Source organism: Suncus etruscus, chromosome 12, assembly GCF_024139225.1.
Source record: "Suncus etruscus isolate mSunEtr1 chromosome 12, mSunEtr1.pri.cur, whole genome shotgun sequence".
NCBI classification, from domain to species: domain Eukaryota; kingdom Metazoa; phylum Chordata; class Mammalia; order Eulipotyphla; family Soricidae; genus Suncus; species Suncus etruscus.
Window position 1 is genome coordinate 29,081,501 of NC_064859.1, and position 20,394 is coordinate 29,101,894.

The 20,394-nt window shown below is 36.0% G+C and overlaps 1 pseudogene; it reads right to left on the reverse strand.

The window, feature by feature from the left end:
• Positions 1-20,394, reverse strand: part of LOC126024133 (probable dolichyl pyrophosphate Glc1Man9GlcNAc2 alpha-1,3-glucosyltransferase) — a 78,166-nt pseudogene that overhangs the window by 809 nt on the left and 56,963 nt on the right.

Genomic DNA, 20,394 nt, shown 5'->3' on the forward strand with positions numbered 1-20,394 from the left:
CAAGCATCAAAACTAAGTCTCTAGCATACAAAACATTATTGAGCTATCTTACTAGCCTATTGTGCTCTATTCTACCCCATCCCCATTTTCTGTTCATTCTTTTGTTGGAATTTCACTCTGTAATGCTCAGGAGCCAAACAGTCCTGAGGCTCACACTGAGGCCTCCTTGTATGTAAGCTGCACGCTTGGTACATTGAATCCCTCTGTCCATTCAATAGTTCTTTTGCAACACATTCTTATTATTATGTCAGACTGCTCAATACTCAACTCATTTTTCCTTCTTGAAAATCCTTCATTAACTTGCACAAAAGGATGCCCAAAAAGGCTTTAAATGCAGAGTGAGTGCCACTAAAGAAAATGACTCCATGTCCCATATAGTGCATTTTATATATATAGATATATAAACATATATATAGTACTACTTCTGGAAGTGTCTAACCTGTACTGTTCCTTTCTTTAGCTAAAACCTAAACTAAAATTCTAATCTTAATTTCCTTTTCTATACTTTGTTTTCAATTCTAACTTCTCACTCCTCCTCTTCAATTTTAATGAGTATCTAACATTTTCCCAGTGAATCACATTTCTTATTTTTTAATCTTATTTTACTTTATTTACAAGCATGTATCACATAGTTGACATAGTTGATCACAACAAAATTTTTTCCAGGTAAATTGGAAAAAAATAAAAAAAGAAATAAGGAAAAAAGAGAGAAAGAAAGAAATAACAAAGAAAGAAAGAAGAGAAGGAGAGGAAGGAGGAAGAAGAAGAAAAGAAAGAATGAAAGGAAGAAGAGAAGAAAGAAAGAAAGAAAGAAAGAAAGAAAAGAAGAAAGAAAGAAAGAAAGAAAGAAAGAAAGAAAGAAAGAAAGAAAGAAAGAAGAAAGAAAGAAAGAAAGAAAGAAAGAAAGAAAGAAAGAAAGAAAGAAAGAAAGAAAGAAAGAAAGAAAAATTGTAGCGACAAGCAAATTAGAGAATTACTGTATAGAGGTCATTAAGTCATTAAGTCATTGTCAGAAGTTTTAGTTAGCCCTTATTGCTAAGTGGTCATTCTCTTACTTCATTTGGTTCCAAATTTAAGGTGGCCTCAGACACAAATTGGAATCTAAATTAATGTGTTTCTATGGGGATGACAAAATTAGATATAAATGGAGTTCCCATCCACATGATTTAGAAATTCCAAGTACTACTGCTGATACTGTGGCTTTTGTAGGGTGTGTTTTCAGTTCCCAGGTCTTTAGGAAGTATGAAGGTAGGGGAAGGGTACCCACACTCACTCCAAGAAAACTTATGGTGATATCAGCTCAGCCCAAATATTGGCATACCTATAGTTTTGGTCTATAGAGAAATGGTGAAGCAGGGTCATAGACAAAGCAATGATTTTGGGTGATGGATGCAGCAGGCATGGCTTCTGCAGGGCAGAGACTTGGCCCACTCTCTCTTCGTGAGATTGCCATCTTTCAACTGTGTGGCCCATAATTCTTCCTGATTTGGCTTAAGTCGTTTTAGAGAACAAAGTGAGTCTATGGAGTTGGCCAGGTGCAGATATGGTGACTGTGTTTGTGTCAAAGAATCACTTTGCTTTTTAAGTTAACTAGTCATGCCCTGTGTCTTTTTTCAAAAATAAATACTAATACAATTGGAATCATCATTCATTTCACTTCATAAATAAATAAACTGACATCTGGGGTCAAGAATAAAACAAGTTATTAATTGGGATAGATTTTTGACCTGAAGTTTTCTGACTTTAAAGGTGGCTCTTTCCATTGTGTACTATATTAATAAAGATTCCTATCAAGAGGTTTCAAGTAATCAACAATTTCATTTTTGTGTATCCACATATACCTAGGACATAAAAAGATTTAATCTAAAGGGTGTTTTCACACACACAATTTATTGCTGCACTCAGTACAATAGCTAAGAGTTGGAATCAACCTAGATGTCCAACAACAGACAAGTGCATTGAAACATACATACAATGAAATATTACATAGCTCTAAAAGAATGATGTGATAATGCAATTTACTGCAACATGTATGGAACTGGAAGATACCATGTTAAATGAAGTAACTTAGAAGGATAAATACAGAATCATGTCGCTTTTATGCATTATTTAGAAAACCTGAATGAAGGAATGCAATGGTTTAAACAAAGTTTGCATAAAACACTCTGGGCGCTGAAGTGAGGAGTGAGGAGGAGAGAAATAGAGCAGAAGGGGTAAAAAAAAGAAACATATGTAAATTAAAGGGCTACAGAGTTCAAGGAAATTCAAGTATATTGTGGTGTTAAATAAAGGACAAAGCTAAATAGCCAAATCACAGAGTCAACACCACTGAGATTATAAGACCCAATCTGTAATTACTTGTTAATTATTATTTAATCTCCTTTTGTTTTAATTCATTCCCCCAAACTTAGAGTCTACCTATTATTTGTATCTATGCAACTTATGTGGCCATGACAACCAGGAAACTTTCTCATATGATGCCCTTCTTTAAATCTATATTTGCATAATTATAAGTCCCATCAACAAGAGGAAATTACTTTATTTTATCCAAAATATTAAATAAAAATATTGGATTTGTCTTGCTTTGAACCATCTTAGATACTTTCTTGACCAAATCTAATTCTATAAACCGCACAAGACCCCTCATTTTGTGGTAGAATCAAACAACAACATTTAAAATTTGTTGAGCCAGAGATACATATAACATGTAAATTCCAATTCAGGTTCAATCTCTGGTACCGCATGTTATCCTCCAAACACCAACAGCAGTGGTCCATGAGTACAGAGTCATGGAAAAAAAATCATGAACATAACTAAATATGCTGAGTGGTCCTAGTCACACAAAGAGACTCATGATGCATGACATAAAAAGCAAATGAGCCCCTCTAAAGGTCTCCTGCCTCTGCAATGTGGCCAATCTTCATCATCCAGCTCTTCTACACCCTGCATTCAGGTCCTCCTCCACAACTGGATCTTATCAATTACAGATTAGCATCTCACCCCTAAAGCAAAGTTCTTTAAAATTATGTATTTTATTTATTTTTTTATTTAGGTTTTTGGATCACACAGTGCTTAGGGTTTACTTCTGGTTGATCACTCCTGGAAGAGATATGGGAACCCTATGCAAGGTCAGATATTGAACCTGAACACATGCAAGGCAAGAGTACTGTTTGCTGTATTATTGCTTGGGTTCCTAATTTCTTCTCATACATGATACTTACATGTTAGAAACTTAAATTATTATTTCCATAACCTTTGACTTTTAAATCAAAGAGAAAATATGATATGCAAGTGGCAGTTATTGTTAACACTACATGTTTAAAAAGAAACCCATAGAGTGTGGAGAATTGATTGGCCCATTATAACTTTTCAAAATTCCTTAAATCTATTAACAGGGGGAGCTAGTCACTCTAGTTTCAAATTCAAAAAATTGGCCCTAGCGTCCCAGAGCAGAAGTTAAGTAACAAAGAGAGGGATTGTGCTAGTAATTAAATGACTCAGGAAAATCATATCCAAGCAATTTATGAAGAAAGAAAACCCTGGGGTGAGGTGACTATTTAGAACGGGAGGTTGATGCTAAGAATGCTATGGGAAACAATAGCAAAGAACAGTGAGGAACTGAGAGTAGATTGACACTGAAAATGGCTCAAGGTGGAGAGGATTCCTTTTGTTTCCAAAGGTGCACAGTGGAGTGGCTGATCTAATTCTCCATGAAACTAGGGTGAACAAAGCCTTAACCTCCATAGAAAACCACCCCAGATGCCTGTCTAGCATGCTCCTTGGGTCTAGATGTTCCCCTCTGCCCTAGAACTGAGTATGCAATGAGAAATTATTCTTATTTGAAATTGCAAAACTGCAGTACTGACTAAATTCCAATTGTTAGCAAAGCCTAGGGCTAGGTATGGATGATCCAAAAGGGAAAGGAAGGTATTTTCAATTGTTGCTAAAGGTAAGATAAGGAACTGAGATTAAAAAAATTATGATAAAATATTAGTTATAGAATGAATCTTATATAGTTACTATAGGAACATGGAAGCAGAGTAATTAATCTGGCTGTCCTTAGGTTGTGGGAGGGAACAGTGGATTAAGACAGTGGAAGGGAAATTTGTGACTGATCCTACATGGAATGGCACAGGTTGAGAGACAAGTAACAAGAATAAAGTTTTGAATAAAAAAAAACTAGATAAATAAAAATAAAACAATGTATATCAGGGTCCTTCCCTAGAGCATGAGCCCTTAGGTATATGTGCCCAGTATTAGAACCTTCTAAATTGAGGTACTTAGTAAATGTTCATAAATTAAACAAATAAACCTTGCTTTGCCTTTTGAACAGAATGTAGACTTCTAAGACCAAGGAACATTGTTGCCTAAGATATTATCACAGCATTTAATTTCTCTTTATGACTCTCTAAGTATTTAATTAATTATTGCTTTGGGGAGAGAAGAGAAAAATGATAATATCTTTTGACCAGGACTATTGCCAGTTTAAGAGTACAATTATGAAATGAGCAAAGCCCACCCAAAATTTTGATGGCATGAATTTTAGGAGCAAGAAAAGGCAATAGGGACCAGGGCATCAGGATTCTTCATCTGAGCATTTGTTGAATGAGGTTTTGATTTAAAAAATATAGAATATTGGAGAAATGATTAATGTGAACCTGTGTCAAGAAATGGCTCCATCATAAGTCTAAGCCTATCATTTTGAGAAGGGCACACGTTGCCACAAGTTTCTTTTTTTCCTAGCCAGCAGCAGAATTAAATAAAAACAGAGAAGGGTCAGAAACTAATGTCTTCTCACTTAAGGTACAAAATATGTAGGATGCTTTCAGCAATTTCAGATCCCCTAGTACTTATAAGGTTACCAAATCTTCATGACTTGCTAACTCTTTTATTCTCCCTTCAAAAGGCAATTCCATCTTGTTTCCAGAAGATGAGGACTCAAGGACAACTTGTGCCCCCAAAAAACTTCAGAAACACTGATTGTTTGAATGTCTTCGAGACTGACCAAAACATTGCTCCCTCGGGCAATTATGCATATTTGCCTCTATTGTATTCATTATTGGGTTCCTCCTATAATTTTCCAGGCAAGACCCCACTCCTGTAGCAGCTGGCTTCTGTTTACAAACCACCTTTCACCACTATGATGATATCAACTTTCAGTCTTTGGAAATCAATTATGCCTAAACCATGTAGGTAGCTAATGTTTGTTATTTCTGTTATCAGGTGTTTTATACGTATGTAGGATCTTAAGGTTATAGGCTAAATAGAATAAAAATCTCAAAGGTCAAAATAAAATTTGATAGATGCCACCCAGCACAGTTCCAGTTCCTCGGGATCAATAAGTAACTCTTGGCAAAACTCAATAAGGCACTGTGGTTGGTTGATGTGCTGCACTTCTACATAGGGAATACATGGCTACACTAGAAAGTACTGTGAGACTGTCATGCTCTGCCAGGCAAAATTCTTCATATATGCTAGACATGCATACCCTTGAGCTATCTTCCCAGCTTTCCAAAGATTCAAAATCTGTTAAGAAAAATGTGTCATTTATAAATCCTTATCTTAAAAAAATTAGTAAAATATTCTCACAATTTCTTAAACACTGCCAACAATCTGGAGACAAAAAGACAGGGAGAAGAAAAATATATTTAAAAAAAATACCAGTGGCTGGAGAGATAGCATGGAGGTAAGGCGTTTGCCTTTCATGCAGAGGGTCGGTGGTTCGAATCCCGGCATCCCATATGGTCGCCTGAGCCTGCCAAGAGTGATTTCTGAGTGTAGAACCAGGAGTAACCCCTGAGTGCTGCCGGGTGTGACCCAAAAACAAAAACCAACAAAAAATACCAGTGATATCTATGACTTTGGAAGTGCTTTACTAAAGGCAGGCTGGTATCTGACAAGGATAATTCTCTGCTTTTAAAGTCACTTCTTTAAGAAAGTTTCTCTTTCTATGTTTCTTGGAAAATGTTATCTGAAATATGTACAATATAAAGGCAGAATTCTGCAGCTGAGCCAAAGAATTGCAAAGATCTGATACAATTGTCCCAGGCTTTCAGGTCATTTTCCTTTTAGAGTTTCTTGAACTTGTAAACTGGAAGGTTAAAGTTAAAGTTAATCTATTTTGTTACATTTTGGACTGAACTTCAAAGTTCAGTCTGGATATTTCATTGCTGCTGTTGTGGTTTCAGATCTAGAGTCTACAGGAATCAAATTCTTCTTTTCCAGATGCAGTTGATGTAGTAGAGCAGGTGGGTTAAAATTAGACAGCTAAGTCCCAGTTCTGCTATACCAAGATATGCCCTCTGTATGCCTCTCTTTTCTTAATTGAAAAATATGAGAAGCCATACAAGTCACCTCCAGACCACAAAATGTTATACTTTAAGGAATTGAAAATGAAGGGGGGGGGCAGACAGATAGCATGGAGGTAAGGCGTTTGCCTTGTGTGCAGAAGGTCGGTGGTTCGAATTCCGGCATCCCATATGGTCCCCTTGCCTGCCAGGAGCGATTTCTGAGCATGGAGCCAGGAGTGACCTCTAAGCGCTGCCAGGTGTGACCCAAAAACAAACAAACAAACAAACAAAAAAATGAAGGTGGACACGCTATGCCATGATAATGCTGAACCAAGACAATACTTTGCATTTCTTGATTTAAAAAACAACAACAACACCTTCTTTAAAACAGAGAACTCAGCCCCTCCCTTACAATATTTGAAAAGTAGGGTTTGAATATTCATAAATATTCTTTTCGGTTTTAGTGAGGTAGTTACGGGGTTATACCAAGTGAAGCTCAGGAACCACTTCTAGCTCTGCACTCAGAAACCTCTAAGGGAGGTCGGGAAACCATTTGGGTTGCCAGGGATTGAACCTGGATCAGCCACATGCAAGGAAAATGCTTTACCTACTGTACTACTGCTCAAGCCCTACATCTCACAAATAGTCTGACCTCTATTAGAGACCCAATTACTGGAAATGTCTCTGGCATATAATGAAAACACTCTCTTCCTTTATAGGAAGTAAGCTGTAAATTCAGTGTCATTCATTCAATTAAAATGCAGGCATTGGCTTCAGGATCTGTACTGCTAGTGTATTAATGGGTGGCATAGAAAATGCAATAATCTTAAAATTAATAGCTTCCAGACCCTTAATCTAGTCAACTGGTCAAAAGTCCAAATTTTTCAAACATCCAGATAATAACATATCTGTTCCTTCTTTTTCTGAAAAAAAATTGAAAACTAGGCATACTAAATGAAGTATTTTCCAAAATGTAGAGACATGCTTATGATCTCTATCTGCTTTTATTTTGAACAGCAAAAGTTTTAATTTCCAAATATTTTTGAAGAATTTGTATTTTTCAATCCCAATAAAGCAGACCCAAAGCCACTAACAGTTTAAAATCATAAATAAGTTAATACCTTCAGCTCTCTCGTTACAACTGTCTTTGATTTTTTATATTATCCTAATTTTTTAAATTTTTATTGGATTTCTACCTTTCCATCTAAAAAAGAAGAGCCAGGAAAGGGAAAAATAAGGTAGAAAACTTAAGTTTCAAAATGACTAATGTGTGCCTTTATTACTTCTCAGAAGGCATATAAGTGGGCTTATGAGGAGAAAAAGGGAGAGAGGGAAGAAAGAAGAAAAGGGAGAAAGGCGAGAGAGATGAAGAAAAAGAGGGTGAGAGAAAGGTAGAGGAGGCGAGAGTAGAGGAAAAGAGGGAAGAGGAGAGCAATGCACCAGATATTACCTGCACTGAAATAAAAGTAAATTGACAATAAGTACATTTTTTGTACTAAAGAGAAATGAAAATCTAAGACCTGAGATAGGAAGAGATGACAGAGTCAGAGAAAATTGCAAGAAATTAATAAGGTATTCTTACTGTTTCCATGAATACATAATAGTTGAAGCTTTCAAATGTGCTGAGAAAAGGTGGTCCATTCTTCTTGAAGATGCAAAAAAAAAAAAAAAACAAAAAAAAAAAACACCTTGAATTTGAGGGTTAGCAAACACATGACCACTTGTAACTTTGATCATGCAGTAAGAAGTGGGGAACTCTTCTGCCAAAGGCCATTAGATATTTATAATATTACTTGCGAGCCAGACAATATAGGCAGACAGACTGGCTAGGAGGAAATGAAAAGAAGCATACATGTCTACCCCATTATGTACTAGGACCACACCATGATCTCATGGGCCTTATATAGCCCATAGACAGATGTTCCCCACTTTTACCGGAGCAGCCTTGACTGATGGGGTCAGAACAGCTTCTCCAAGCACTGGGACAGTTGTTGTTGATTTTTTTTTTGGTTTTTGTTTGTTTGTTGTGTTTTTTTTTTGAGTGAATGAAGTTGGCATTCACTTAGAGAAGAATCCAACATCAGTGTCCAGTTAGAATTTATTTCTTCAGAGATCAACTACTGAAGAATAGGCTAGTGAAGACAGGCCAGAAATATCTTATCTCTGAAGATGTGCTGGCGAGTACAGCAACATCTTTGTCTCCAGTGAAAACAAAGTCTAATATTGAAGCATACTCTTCCTGGCATTCATCATGCTAACAGACATACTTTTAAAGGTATGTTCTTTAAAAGCACAGAGCTTTACTGCTTTATAAACGTTTAGGGGAAGAGCAAGAATGGTCACAGAGTGAAATGTAATTGGACAGGTCCTTTCAGCCTGGCAGGTTATGCTATCTCTGTCACAATTTCTGTTGCAACTATTCGACTCCGCTATTGTAGGGCAAAAGTAGTCATGCAACATTTTAGTGAAACTACATTTACTAAAACAGGCAAAGGGCTAAGCACCTGGAATGTTTTTGCCAAGTTTTCAAGCCTTCATCAGAGTGCACAGAGTTTTTCAGAAAAAAAAAAATTGTCCTGAAGCAGCAGCTTCTTTTAAGGCCTCTTATTTGGTGTGATACACTTTCCTCTGCTTTAGAGTTCCATTAATCAGTTAGGAATGCCGATGGCTGCAGGAAACAGAAAACCCAATTCAGTTGACTTATTCATGGATCAATCTCTACTCTCATGTAATAAGAAATTCACTTGGGTATTGTGGCCACTATTCGTATTTGCCCTTCTTCATTGCTTTCATAAACATAAGCTCAAAAGAAAGAAATAAAAGGACAGAGATGTGGCTTGAGTGATAAGATCATATGCCAAGTACATGTAAGGTCCCAAGTTCCATTCCTTACATTGTATATACCACAGAACCACTGATTATGGCCTCTACTAAAAAAAAAAGAAAGAAAGAAAGGAAAGGAAAGAAAGAAAGAAAGAAAGAAAAAGAAAGAAAGAAAGAAAGAAAAAGAAAGAGAAAGAAAGAAAGAAAGAAAGAGAAAGAAAGAAAGAAAGAAAAGAAAGAAAGAAAGAAAGAAAGAAAGAAAGAAAAGAAAGAAAGAAAGAAAGAAGAAAGAAAGAAAGAAAGAAAGAAAGAAGAAAGAAAGAAAGAAAGAAAGAAAGAAAGAAAGAAAAGAAAGAAAGAAAGAAAGAAAGAAAGGAAGAAGAAAGGAAGAAGGAAGGAAGGAAGGAAGGAAGGAAGGAAGGAAGAAAGGAAAAAGAAAAGAAGAAGGAAGAAAGAAAGAAAGGAAGAAAGAAAGGAAAGGAAGAAAGAAAGAAAAAGAAAGAAAGAAAAGTGCAGGCACTTCTGCCATTTTCCACTATGTGGTCACCTTTACATCTACCAAAATGTCTAGTGCTTTACCTAGCATCAAATTTGACTTTAAGGAATAAGAATAGGAAGGATAAAAATATTTTTTAAAATCATATTTTTAGGGGTCAGAGTGATGGCACAGCGGTAAGGCATTGCCTTTCACGTGGCTGATCCAGGACGGACCTGGGTTCGATCCCTGGCATCCCATATGGTCGCCTAAACCAGGAGCAATTTTTAAACGCATAGCCAGGAGTAACCCCTGAGCGTCACCAGTTGTAAAAACAAATGTCACTGGAAATAGTTCTAAGCACATAAATGCAAGATTTTCATTTTAGTGACAGCAAGTGGATGGTCAACTGTTGTTGGAAAAAGATTGGGGAATTTAATATTTACTTTTCTAACTAATCAAGCAGAAGAAAGAGAGGGCAAGTGGGCCAGAGAGATAGCACAGCAGTAGGGCATTTGCTTTGCATGTGGCCAAGCCAGTACTGACCTGGGTTTGAATCCCGGCATCCCATATGGTCCCCTAAGCCAGGAGTGATTTCTGACCACAGAGCCAGAAGTAACCCCTGAGCACAGCCGGGTGTGGCCCAAAGACTGGGTGAGAGAGAGAGAGAGAGAGAGAGAGAGAGAGAGAGAGAGAGAGAGAGAGAGAGAGAGAGAGAGAGAGGGTCCTTCGGCATGCGAAGCAAATGCACTACCTCCATGCTATCTCTCCAGCCCCGGTGAGCTTTTTTTCTATACAACAAAAATTTAAAACATTTTTAATGTATTTATTTTATTTTATTTTATTTTTTTAATTTTACCTGTTAACTTAAAAGTAAGGTCTTTTTCTGGGAGAAAAGACTCATAAAAAGACATGGAATGCTACCATATCCAGACTTTTCTTTTAATCCATAGAACAATGACAACTGGTTGCAAGTTTGACAATTTGACTTTAAAGTATAAATATGCACAACAATATAAATCCCTTTTTGAATATTACCTATTTCAAATGATTTTATTACTACCTTGTTTGGTCTTCATATCATAAGATAGAGAAAGATTATATGTATTTCTGTCCAAAGGGATGCTTGGGAAGAAAAAAAAATTTATTTGCCTAAAAACTCATGGATGCATTCTATATCAGCCCTTTTCCAATGCACTTATTGCCTAGTATTTACCGGCAAAATTCCGAAAATTAGTTGGTCTTATTTTTAAATACTCCTGCTTCTCCAAACCAATTTTTTACCATGTTCTATGACCTTTTAAAATATAAAGTTATTAATTGATAACCTTGTAATGATGTTCATTTTTTTCTCTTCCACATAGTAAAAATCTGAACTGGTTCAACCTGCTTCTGAAGTGCACATTGTCTTACCAAAGCCAAAACTGTGCTGTCACTTACACAAAAGCATGTTGCTCACCTTCAGAAACTTTTTATTCTTAGGCCTTTTATTCTTTATTCTTTAGTTTACTAGATAAGTGAACTTTCCTCTTCTGGGAAAGGAGAACTGCAGAGGAGAGCATGTTTGGTGTTTCAGTGTAACACCTCAGTGGAAAAAAATGTAAATGAATAGGAAAATCTCAAGTAGTAATAAAAATCAAGGCCAGGTTTCAGGGGCCAACCTACACCTCAGAAACAACTGAGCTGAACACATCATGACTCTCTCATGAGAACATACAAATTGCTTAGGAGGAGCCACACCTGGAAAGAAGATAGCACACCTTGCTCCTGTCCTAAACTGGCCTTCCTCCTAGGCCTTTCTCCAGTGCAACCCATTCCCTTACTTGGATGTTTATATTCATTCATTCAGCCTAAGATAGGCAGCTTTTTGCATATTAAAACTTAATTTGCTTAAGGACAAACAGTTGGAGGCCTGTTTCTCAGAGGCCCAGTGACAGATCACAGGAGGAGCACATGAGCCTGGGGGTCTGCCAATTTGGCAGTTCCCCTAATCCAAGGAGAAACCAGCCTGTGAACTGTTCACTGTCAGAACTCCAAAAGGCATTCCCTTGAGCGCCAAGGTGGAGGGAGCTGTTTACCAATATGGAGATCTCTCCCCAGATGCAGTTACTACTGCAGCTAATTAAGAGAACAATTAAGACTAAGGCAATCAGTCAAGTACACAGATCTCAGTCATTTCCCCAACTCTCAGATGGTGCACTGCTCCCAGAGGGCTCAACTGTATTCAGTCATTCAGAAAATGACAGGAAGAAGCTATTAAATATCTGAAAACCATAAAAACGCAATCATACTGTTCTTTAGCTAAACCATTCACCGGAGACCAATGCCAGCAACTTTAGAAACTTAGCAACCCTCTCAAATTCACACTCACAAATAAGAAGATTAATCAAAAGCAGTTCAAATCAAAATTTAATTATAAGGTGGGGATGGAAGAGGCTGTGCTGGCCATTCTCCTGCATTTTTTGGTTTATGACTGATCAATATCTTTCGTATCAGCCAAATGCATGACAAAGTCCATGGGGTGTCTTTAGAAAGGAAGTAACAGATTAAATATTGAGCTAAACAATTTAATCTTCTTCTGGAAGAATTTTCAGATATTTATAAAGGTAAATCCTATTAGAGAGTAATAGTCTCCATGTACTAGATCATAGAGTCTCATTGGGAGTTCATAAACACAAATGTACAGTCACTAAAACAAAAATTCTCTTAATAGTACTGCAACTGGAGACCAGAAAAAAAACTAGCATCTATGTTATTTATATACGTACTTCTATAATTATATAAATAATCACAAAGATGTATATAATTAAATGTATTCCTATTTAATAAGCTTCTTGCAAGCATACTATGATTTTTCCTATTGTCTATTAGCTCTGCGTGTAAGTTGATAGCTATTTTCTTTGAACGCCTTCCTTCACAATCAAGTGGAATGAAACTTACTAATGACTTGGAAATAAATAGGTTTAAAAACTTAGAAAGAAAAAACACAACATTATCTATACATCTGTCTGGGGGGTGGGGAGATAATGAAGTAGTCAAAAGTGCTAAGATATCCGGACATGGACGTTGGATTCAGATCTGGGTTCAAATTCCATCTCCCACATACTTGCCAGCTGATTTTAGGAGTGAGTAAAGTACTCTTCATACTTTATCCTCATTTGTCAAATGGGGTAGTACTTTTCCCTTTTCAGCCTGTTGTTACAGATTGAAATGAGAGAATACATGTAAAAGTGCTTAGCACAGATACTGGCACTAAAGATATGTTTAGTCAATTGATGATAATTATAAATGATTTATAAGTTACCAATTGGAAATGACATTATAAGATATTGTGATTTCTATATGCGATCTTATTGATTATTCACTATGTAGTGGATATTATTATTTTATTATAGTCATTTTGAAGTTGAGGATGTATTTTGAGGTAATACTGCTCATGGCAGTCAGTGGCTAGAAGTGTAGAGAGACCCAGTTATGAATTCACCAAAAAAACCCTCAATTGTAGGTTTTTGCCTCTTTTGCCTCAAAGTCAAAACCAAAAACTCTATAGGAGGTGATGCGATCACAGACAGAAACCAACATCATTGAAGACAAGCACTTTTTCTCTAGTTAAAGTTCATAAGAATATATCATTTCGTGCACTATAAATTATCATTTTGACTAAAGTTCTAAATTATCTTAATATAACAAAAATCAACATATACCATAGTATGTATTAAGAATATACTTTGGCTTCATCTCTCCTGATGGCTGCATAATATGGATGTACATGAAATCTATTATGCTGAGTGAAATAAGTCAGAGGGAGTGAGATAGACACAGAATAGTCTCATTCATCTAAAGGGTCTTATTAAAAATTAAATTAAAATTACATCATTGTAATAATGCCCAGAGACAATGGAGGTGAGGGCCAGAAGGACTGGCTCACAATATTTAAGTCACCACAAAAGAGAAGTGAGTGCAGTTAGGGAAATAACTACACTAACAACTATCATGACATTCTTAACGAGTGAGAGAAGTAGAATGCCTGTCTCAAATACAGAAAGGGGTTGGGAAGGAAGGATTGGGGGGGGGGGGGGGCATTCGTGTTGGGAATGTTGCACTGGTGAAGGAGGGTGTTCTGTTTATGACTAAAACCCAACTACAGTCATGCTTGTAATCATGGTGCTTAAATAAAGATTTTATAAAAATAAAAGAAAAAATAGAATATATTTTAGAATCTGAGAATGTGACTTAGTCTTAAGGCACTTCCTTGCATGTATGAGGCTACAATTAATCCCTGGCAATGCCTCATGTACTGGCACTGCTGGATATGATTCCTGGTGCTACAATAAGTGTGACCACTGGCACCACAACAAAGTGTGAGGCCTCAAAGCAACAAAAACAACATCAAAACTGAACATTTGTTCCACATTAATATTTTAAATGTACCATAATTTTAAAAATAATTTCAACTTTCATCTTTTTTAGTATAACAAAAGCCTCCCGAAGGGGGAGTATTCTTGACCACTACTGAGAACTATAATAGTCCAAGTAACCTCAAGAGCATAGATAAATAAAACAAAGTCAGTTAATTAGGAAGAGAAGAGCTTGAAATACTTATTACGTTTATCTTTAAATAAAGTTTTTATGAATGTTTGTGTTTAACAAACTTACAAAATTGTCTAAAAAACAATAAATGGACTATATAGCATGAGCTAGTTGAAATCTCTAAGTCCACTAAAAATTCTCCTGTATATAAATGTGAATAATTTTATTAGTGTACATATGAATATAGTGGCATTTAGAACAAGATACTTATGAATTGTTGCATAACTACAAATATGTATGCCCAAATGGATCTCTTTTTACACTTAAGAATATCTTCTTCAGGGCACGGAACTGTGGCTCAAGTGGTAGAGCATTTGCGTTGCATGTGCTAACCTAGGACGGACTGCGGTTCGATCCCACAGCATCCCATATGGTTCCCCAAACCAGAAGCGATTTCTGAGCACATAGCTAGGAGTAACCCCTGAGCATCAACCGGCGTGGCTCAAAAAGAAATAAGAAAGAAAAAAAAGGAATATTTTCTTCACACCCAATTTAATGAGTTCTTCATGTGTATTGCTGTGTCAATCTCCCCAACACTATATTAGTTTAGAGCACAAACCCTTAGACCATATGTTACACAGTTGCCTTAAAGTTTAATAAGGCTTAAATGAAGAAATGAAGAATAAAAAAAATAAAATAAATAAATACCCTATATTTCTGCATAGCTGATGATGTCTGTGGCTTCAATTCATTTTTCTTTGGTTTCACTTAGCTCTTTACAGTCCCAGCCTAGAGTCACAGATGAACTGGTGACCACCAGGTGGCCATTATTGGACTACTTTTTCTCCTCATTTGATGTTAAAATCAAAACAATCCCTTTATATCCAAAATCTATCTACTGTTGGAAAATTAAGTAAATAACATCCAATTAGAAAAAGAAGAACTTCCTTATTCTTCTTTATCCTCCTAATCTTTTTTCTTTTCTTACCCCTCCTTATCTTCCTCTTCTTCATCTTTTAATGTGGTTCAGAGACTCATACACATATATACACTTGCTCTAAAATAAACTCATATTTTAAGCTGAATATTCCATTCTTCTGAAACATATTATACCTTAAGACAATATGCTGTAGTCATTTCGTAATACAAAATGAGAGTCAATATATATATAATTAATAAAGTATGCAGTTAGAAATATTTTTTTTTTTTTATTTGGGTCACACCTGGCAGCACTCAGGGGTTACTTCTGGCTCTGTGCTCAGAAATCACTTCTGGCAGGCTCGGGGAATCATATGGAATGCCGGTATTCAAACCACCATCCTTCTGCGTCTAAGGCAGTGCTGTGCTATCTCTCCGGCCCCAGTTAGAAATATTTCTACTATAATAGTTTAACCTTACTATCATCAAAATATTTCTAATATCACCATAAGTATCCTTATAGCCAAACTACTATATTGAAAATATTTTATTTAATTTTTATTCTTTTTTTCTTTTTTCCTTGAACATGAAAAACCAACTGACCTAAAATCAATTGCCTAGATCTCCACAGTGGCATGGAGATCTAAGTTTAAAGACTTTCAAAAATGCTCCAAATGTACGAAAAGTTCACAAAAGACAAAAATTATAGAAATTTAAGGATAAAAAAATAGAAAGTAATGACTTCCAGGCTCTGCATTTTCCTTGCATAATTTAAAATGATTTTGTAATGAATTTTTCCAGGCCATTACCCAATATATTGTTTGACACCTATGACTATTTTGGAAAAGTAAAGGATATTAAGCAGGAAACACAGTCACTGAATTAAGAAAAACAGATACCCAGTATCTGGGTAGCCACTTGCAAAAAATTGAACTTAGACCCCCAGCTAACATCATGTACAAAGGTAAAATCCAAATGAATTAAAGACCTCGATATCAGCCCCAAAACCATAAGATATATAGAACAATACGTAGGTAAAACACTCCAGGACATTGAGGCTAAAGGCATCTTCAAGGAAGAAACTGCACTCTCCAAGCAAGTGAAAGCAGAAATTAACAGATGGGGAATATATTAAGCTGAGAAGCTTCTGCACCTCAAAGGAAATAGTGCCCAAGATACAAGAGCCACCCACTGAGTGGGAGAAACTATTCACCCAATACCCATCAGATAAGGGGCTAATCTCCAAAATATACAAGGCACTGACAGAACTTTACAAGAAAAAAAACATCTAATCCCATCAAAAAATGGGGAGAAGAAATGAACAGACACTTTGACAAAGAAGAAATACAGATGGCCAAAAGACACATGAAAAAGTGCTCCACATCACTAATCATCAGGGAGATGCAAATCAAAACAACGATGAGATACCACTTCACACCACAGAGAATGGCACACATCACAAAGAATGAGAATAAACAGTGTTGGCGGGGATGTGGGGAGAAAGGAACTCTTATCCACTGCTGGTGGGAATGCCGTCTAGTTCAACCTTTATGGAAAGCGATATGGAGATTCCTCCAAAAACTGGAAATCGAGCTCCCATACGATCCAGCTATACCACTCCTAGGAATATACCCTAGGAACACAAAAATACAATACAAAAACCCCTTCCTTACACCTATATTCATTGCAGCACTATTTACCATAGCAAGACTCTGGAAACAACCAAGATGCCCTTCAACAGACGAATGGCTAAAGAAACTGTGGTACATATACACAATGGAATATTATGCAGCTGTCAGGAGAGATGAAGTCATGAAATTTTCCTATACATGGATGTACACGGAATCTATTATGCTGAGTGAAATAAGTCAGAGAGAGAGACAAAAACGCAGAATGGTCTCACACATTTATGGGTTTTAAGAAAAATGAAAGACATTCTTGCAATAATAACTTTCAGACACAAAAGAGAAAAGAGCTGGAAGTTCCAGCTCACCTCAGGAAGCTCATCACAAAGAGTGATAAGTTTAGTTGGATAAATAACTACATTTTGAACTGTCCTAATAATGAGAATGTATGAGGGAAATTGAGAACCTGTTTAGAGTACAGGCGGGGGTCGGGTGGGGAGGAGGGAGACTTGGGATATTGGTGATGGGAATGTTGCACTGGTGATGGGTGGTGTAAAGAAAATGAAAAAAAAGAAAAAAAAGAAAATAAGAATATTCTCATTAATTAATATTAATAATTAATTAATTTAATATTAATAATATTAATAAAAATTGAATTATATAATCGTAATTCTTCAGGCCACTTTCAGAAAATAAGAATTTTCCTCTCAGCATATTAAGTACTAAATGTATATTTTATAGATATTAACTATTACCTCAAAAGTATAGCTTTTATGGGCAAATTATAAGGGAGGACACAGTAAGATACTACTAAATACAAAGAAAAAAAAAAAAAACAGATACACCTTTCTATAGCTGCCATTTTTAAAATCTCTACCTTTATCATATATTGATGGTTTAGTCCCCACTGATAAAACACGTTTCTCTATAAATTAAAATTATAAATTATTTTAATTATTGTAAATAATAAATAATTTATTGCTTATAATTATTTATATTATATTTATATTGTATGTTTATATTTAAATTATTTATAATTTATTGTAAATAAATAATTATAGTAAATATAATTATATACGTCTAAGAAGAGTAATCATAAACATCTTATAAATGACTATATAGAATAATCAACTTCTGACTCAAATAGGATCAACTAACCATTAAATATTTCTTTGATGAGAAAATTCTGTTTTCTATTCAAAGAAATGTTGGGAAAGTGGGAAACAAGAACATCTTCCACATGAAGGGACACATTTTATAACAGACTACAATGTACCTTCTTCTTAATGATAAGAATTTTTCACTTAGAGTTTTGGGTTTTTTTTGTTTTGTTTTGTTTTGTTTTACTTTTTTTTATTGTGACTAAAGTTCATTACACAGAATTATTTACAGTACATAGTGACAATGAATGAAGGGCTTTCCCACCACCAATGTCCTCCCTCCACTCCTGTTCCCAGCTTGTCTCCCACATATCCCTCCTTTACCCCCCAGAATCCTAGTGTAACTGGTCTCCACCTTGCAGCTTGTTATAGGTTGGGTATCTATTCTGTTTGGTGTTCCAGTCTGGTCATTTTTTATTTACACTGCATGTTCATATGACTGGTCCTGGTATCATTCTTTTTCCCCCTCATTTTATGAGGCTGAATAATTCAAGTTATGCTATTCTGTTGGAGATAAAAAGGTTAAGGAAAAGAAAAGAAAAAACTAGGTATCAACTACTAAAATAGAAAGAAAAAAAATCACCAAATAATATCCACAAAAGTGAAAAAGAAAAAAGTGGAAGAAAAATGAGAAGTTAAATAATATCAAAAAAAACAAACAAACAAAAAAAATAAAGCAAAACAAAACCAGAGAAAGTGGTGCAGTGGTGCTCTACTTAGAAAACCCTAAAGACTCTACCAAAAAGCTTCTAGAAACAATAGACTCATATAGCAAGGTGGCAGGCTACAAAATTAACACACAAAAATCAATGGCCTTTCTATACACCAACAGTAATAAAGAAGAAATGGACATTAAGAAAACAACCCCATTCACAATAGTACCACACAAACTCAAATATCTTGGAATCAACTTGACTAAATATGTGAAGGACCTATACAAAGAAAACTATAAAACTCTGCTCCAAGAAATAAGAGAGGACACACGGAAATGGAAACACATACCCTGCTCATGGATTGGCAGGATTAACATCATCAAAATGTCAATACTCCCCAAGGCATTATACAGATTTAATGCCATCCCTCTAAAGATACCCATGACATTCTTCAAAGAAGTGGATCAGACACTTTTGAAATTCATTTGGAACAATAAACACCCTCGAATAGCTAAAGCAATCATTGGGAAAAAGAATATGGGAGGAATTACTTTTCCCAACTTTAAACTGTACTACAAAGCAACAGTTATCAAAACAGCATGGTATTGGAATAAGGATAGGTCCTCAGATCAGTGGAATAGGCTTGAATACTCAGAAAATGTTCCCCAGAGATACAACCATCTAATTTTTGATAAAGGAGCAGGAAATCCTAAATGGAGCAGGGAAAGCCTCTTCAACAAGTGGTGTTGGCACAATTGGATAGCCACTTGCAAAAAATTAAACTTAGACCCCCAGCTAACATCATGTACAAAGGTAAAATCCAAATGGATTAAAGACCTCGATATCAGCCCCAAAACCATAAGATATATAGAACAGCACATAGGCAAAACACTACAGGACATTACAGGCATCTTCAAGGAGGAAACTGCACTCTCCAAGCAAGTGAAAGCAGAGATTAACAGATGGGAATATATTAAGCTGAGAAGCTTCTGCACCTCAAAGGAAATAGTGCCCAGGATACAAGAGCCACCCACTGAGTGGGAGAAACTATTCACCCAATACCCATCAGATAAGGGGCTAATCTCCAAAATATACAAGGCACTGACAGAACTTTACAAGAAAAAAACATCTAACCCCATCAAAAAATGGGGAGAAGAAATGAACAGACACTTTGACAAAGAAGAAATACGCATGGCCAAAAGACACATGAAAAAATGTTCCACATCACTAATCATCAGGGAGATGCAAATCAAAACAACGATGAGATACCACCTCACACCCCAGAGAATGGCACACATCACAAAGAATGAGAATAAACAGTGTTGGCGGGGATGTGGAGAGAAAGGAACTCTTATCCACTGCTGGTGGGAATGCTGTCTAGTTCAACCTTTATGGAAAGCGATATGGAGATTCCTCCAAAAACTGGAAATCGAGCTCCCATACGATCCAGCTATACCACTCCTAGGAATATACCCTAGGAACACAAAAATACAATACAAAAACCCCTTCCTTACACCTATATTCATTGCAGCTCTATTTACCATAGCAAGACTCTGGAAACAACCAAGATGCCCTTCAACAGATGAATGGCTAAAGAAACTGTGGTACATATACACAATGGAATATTATGCAGCTGTCAGGAGAGATGAAGTCATGAAATTTTCCTATACATGGATGTACATGGAATCTATTATGCTGAGTGAAATAAGTCAGAGAGAGAGAGAAAAACGCAGAATGGTCTCACTCATCTATGGGTTTTAAGAAAAATGAAAGACACCCTTGTAATAATAATTTTCAGACACAAAAGAGAAAAGAGCTGGAAGTTCCAGCTCACCTCAGGAAGCTCACCACAAAGAGTGATGAGTTTAGTTAGAGAAATAACTACATTTTGAACTGTCCTAATATTGAGAATGTATGAGG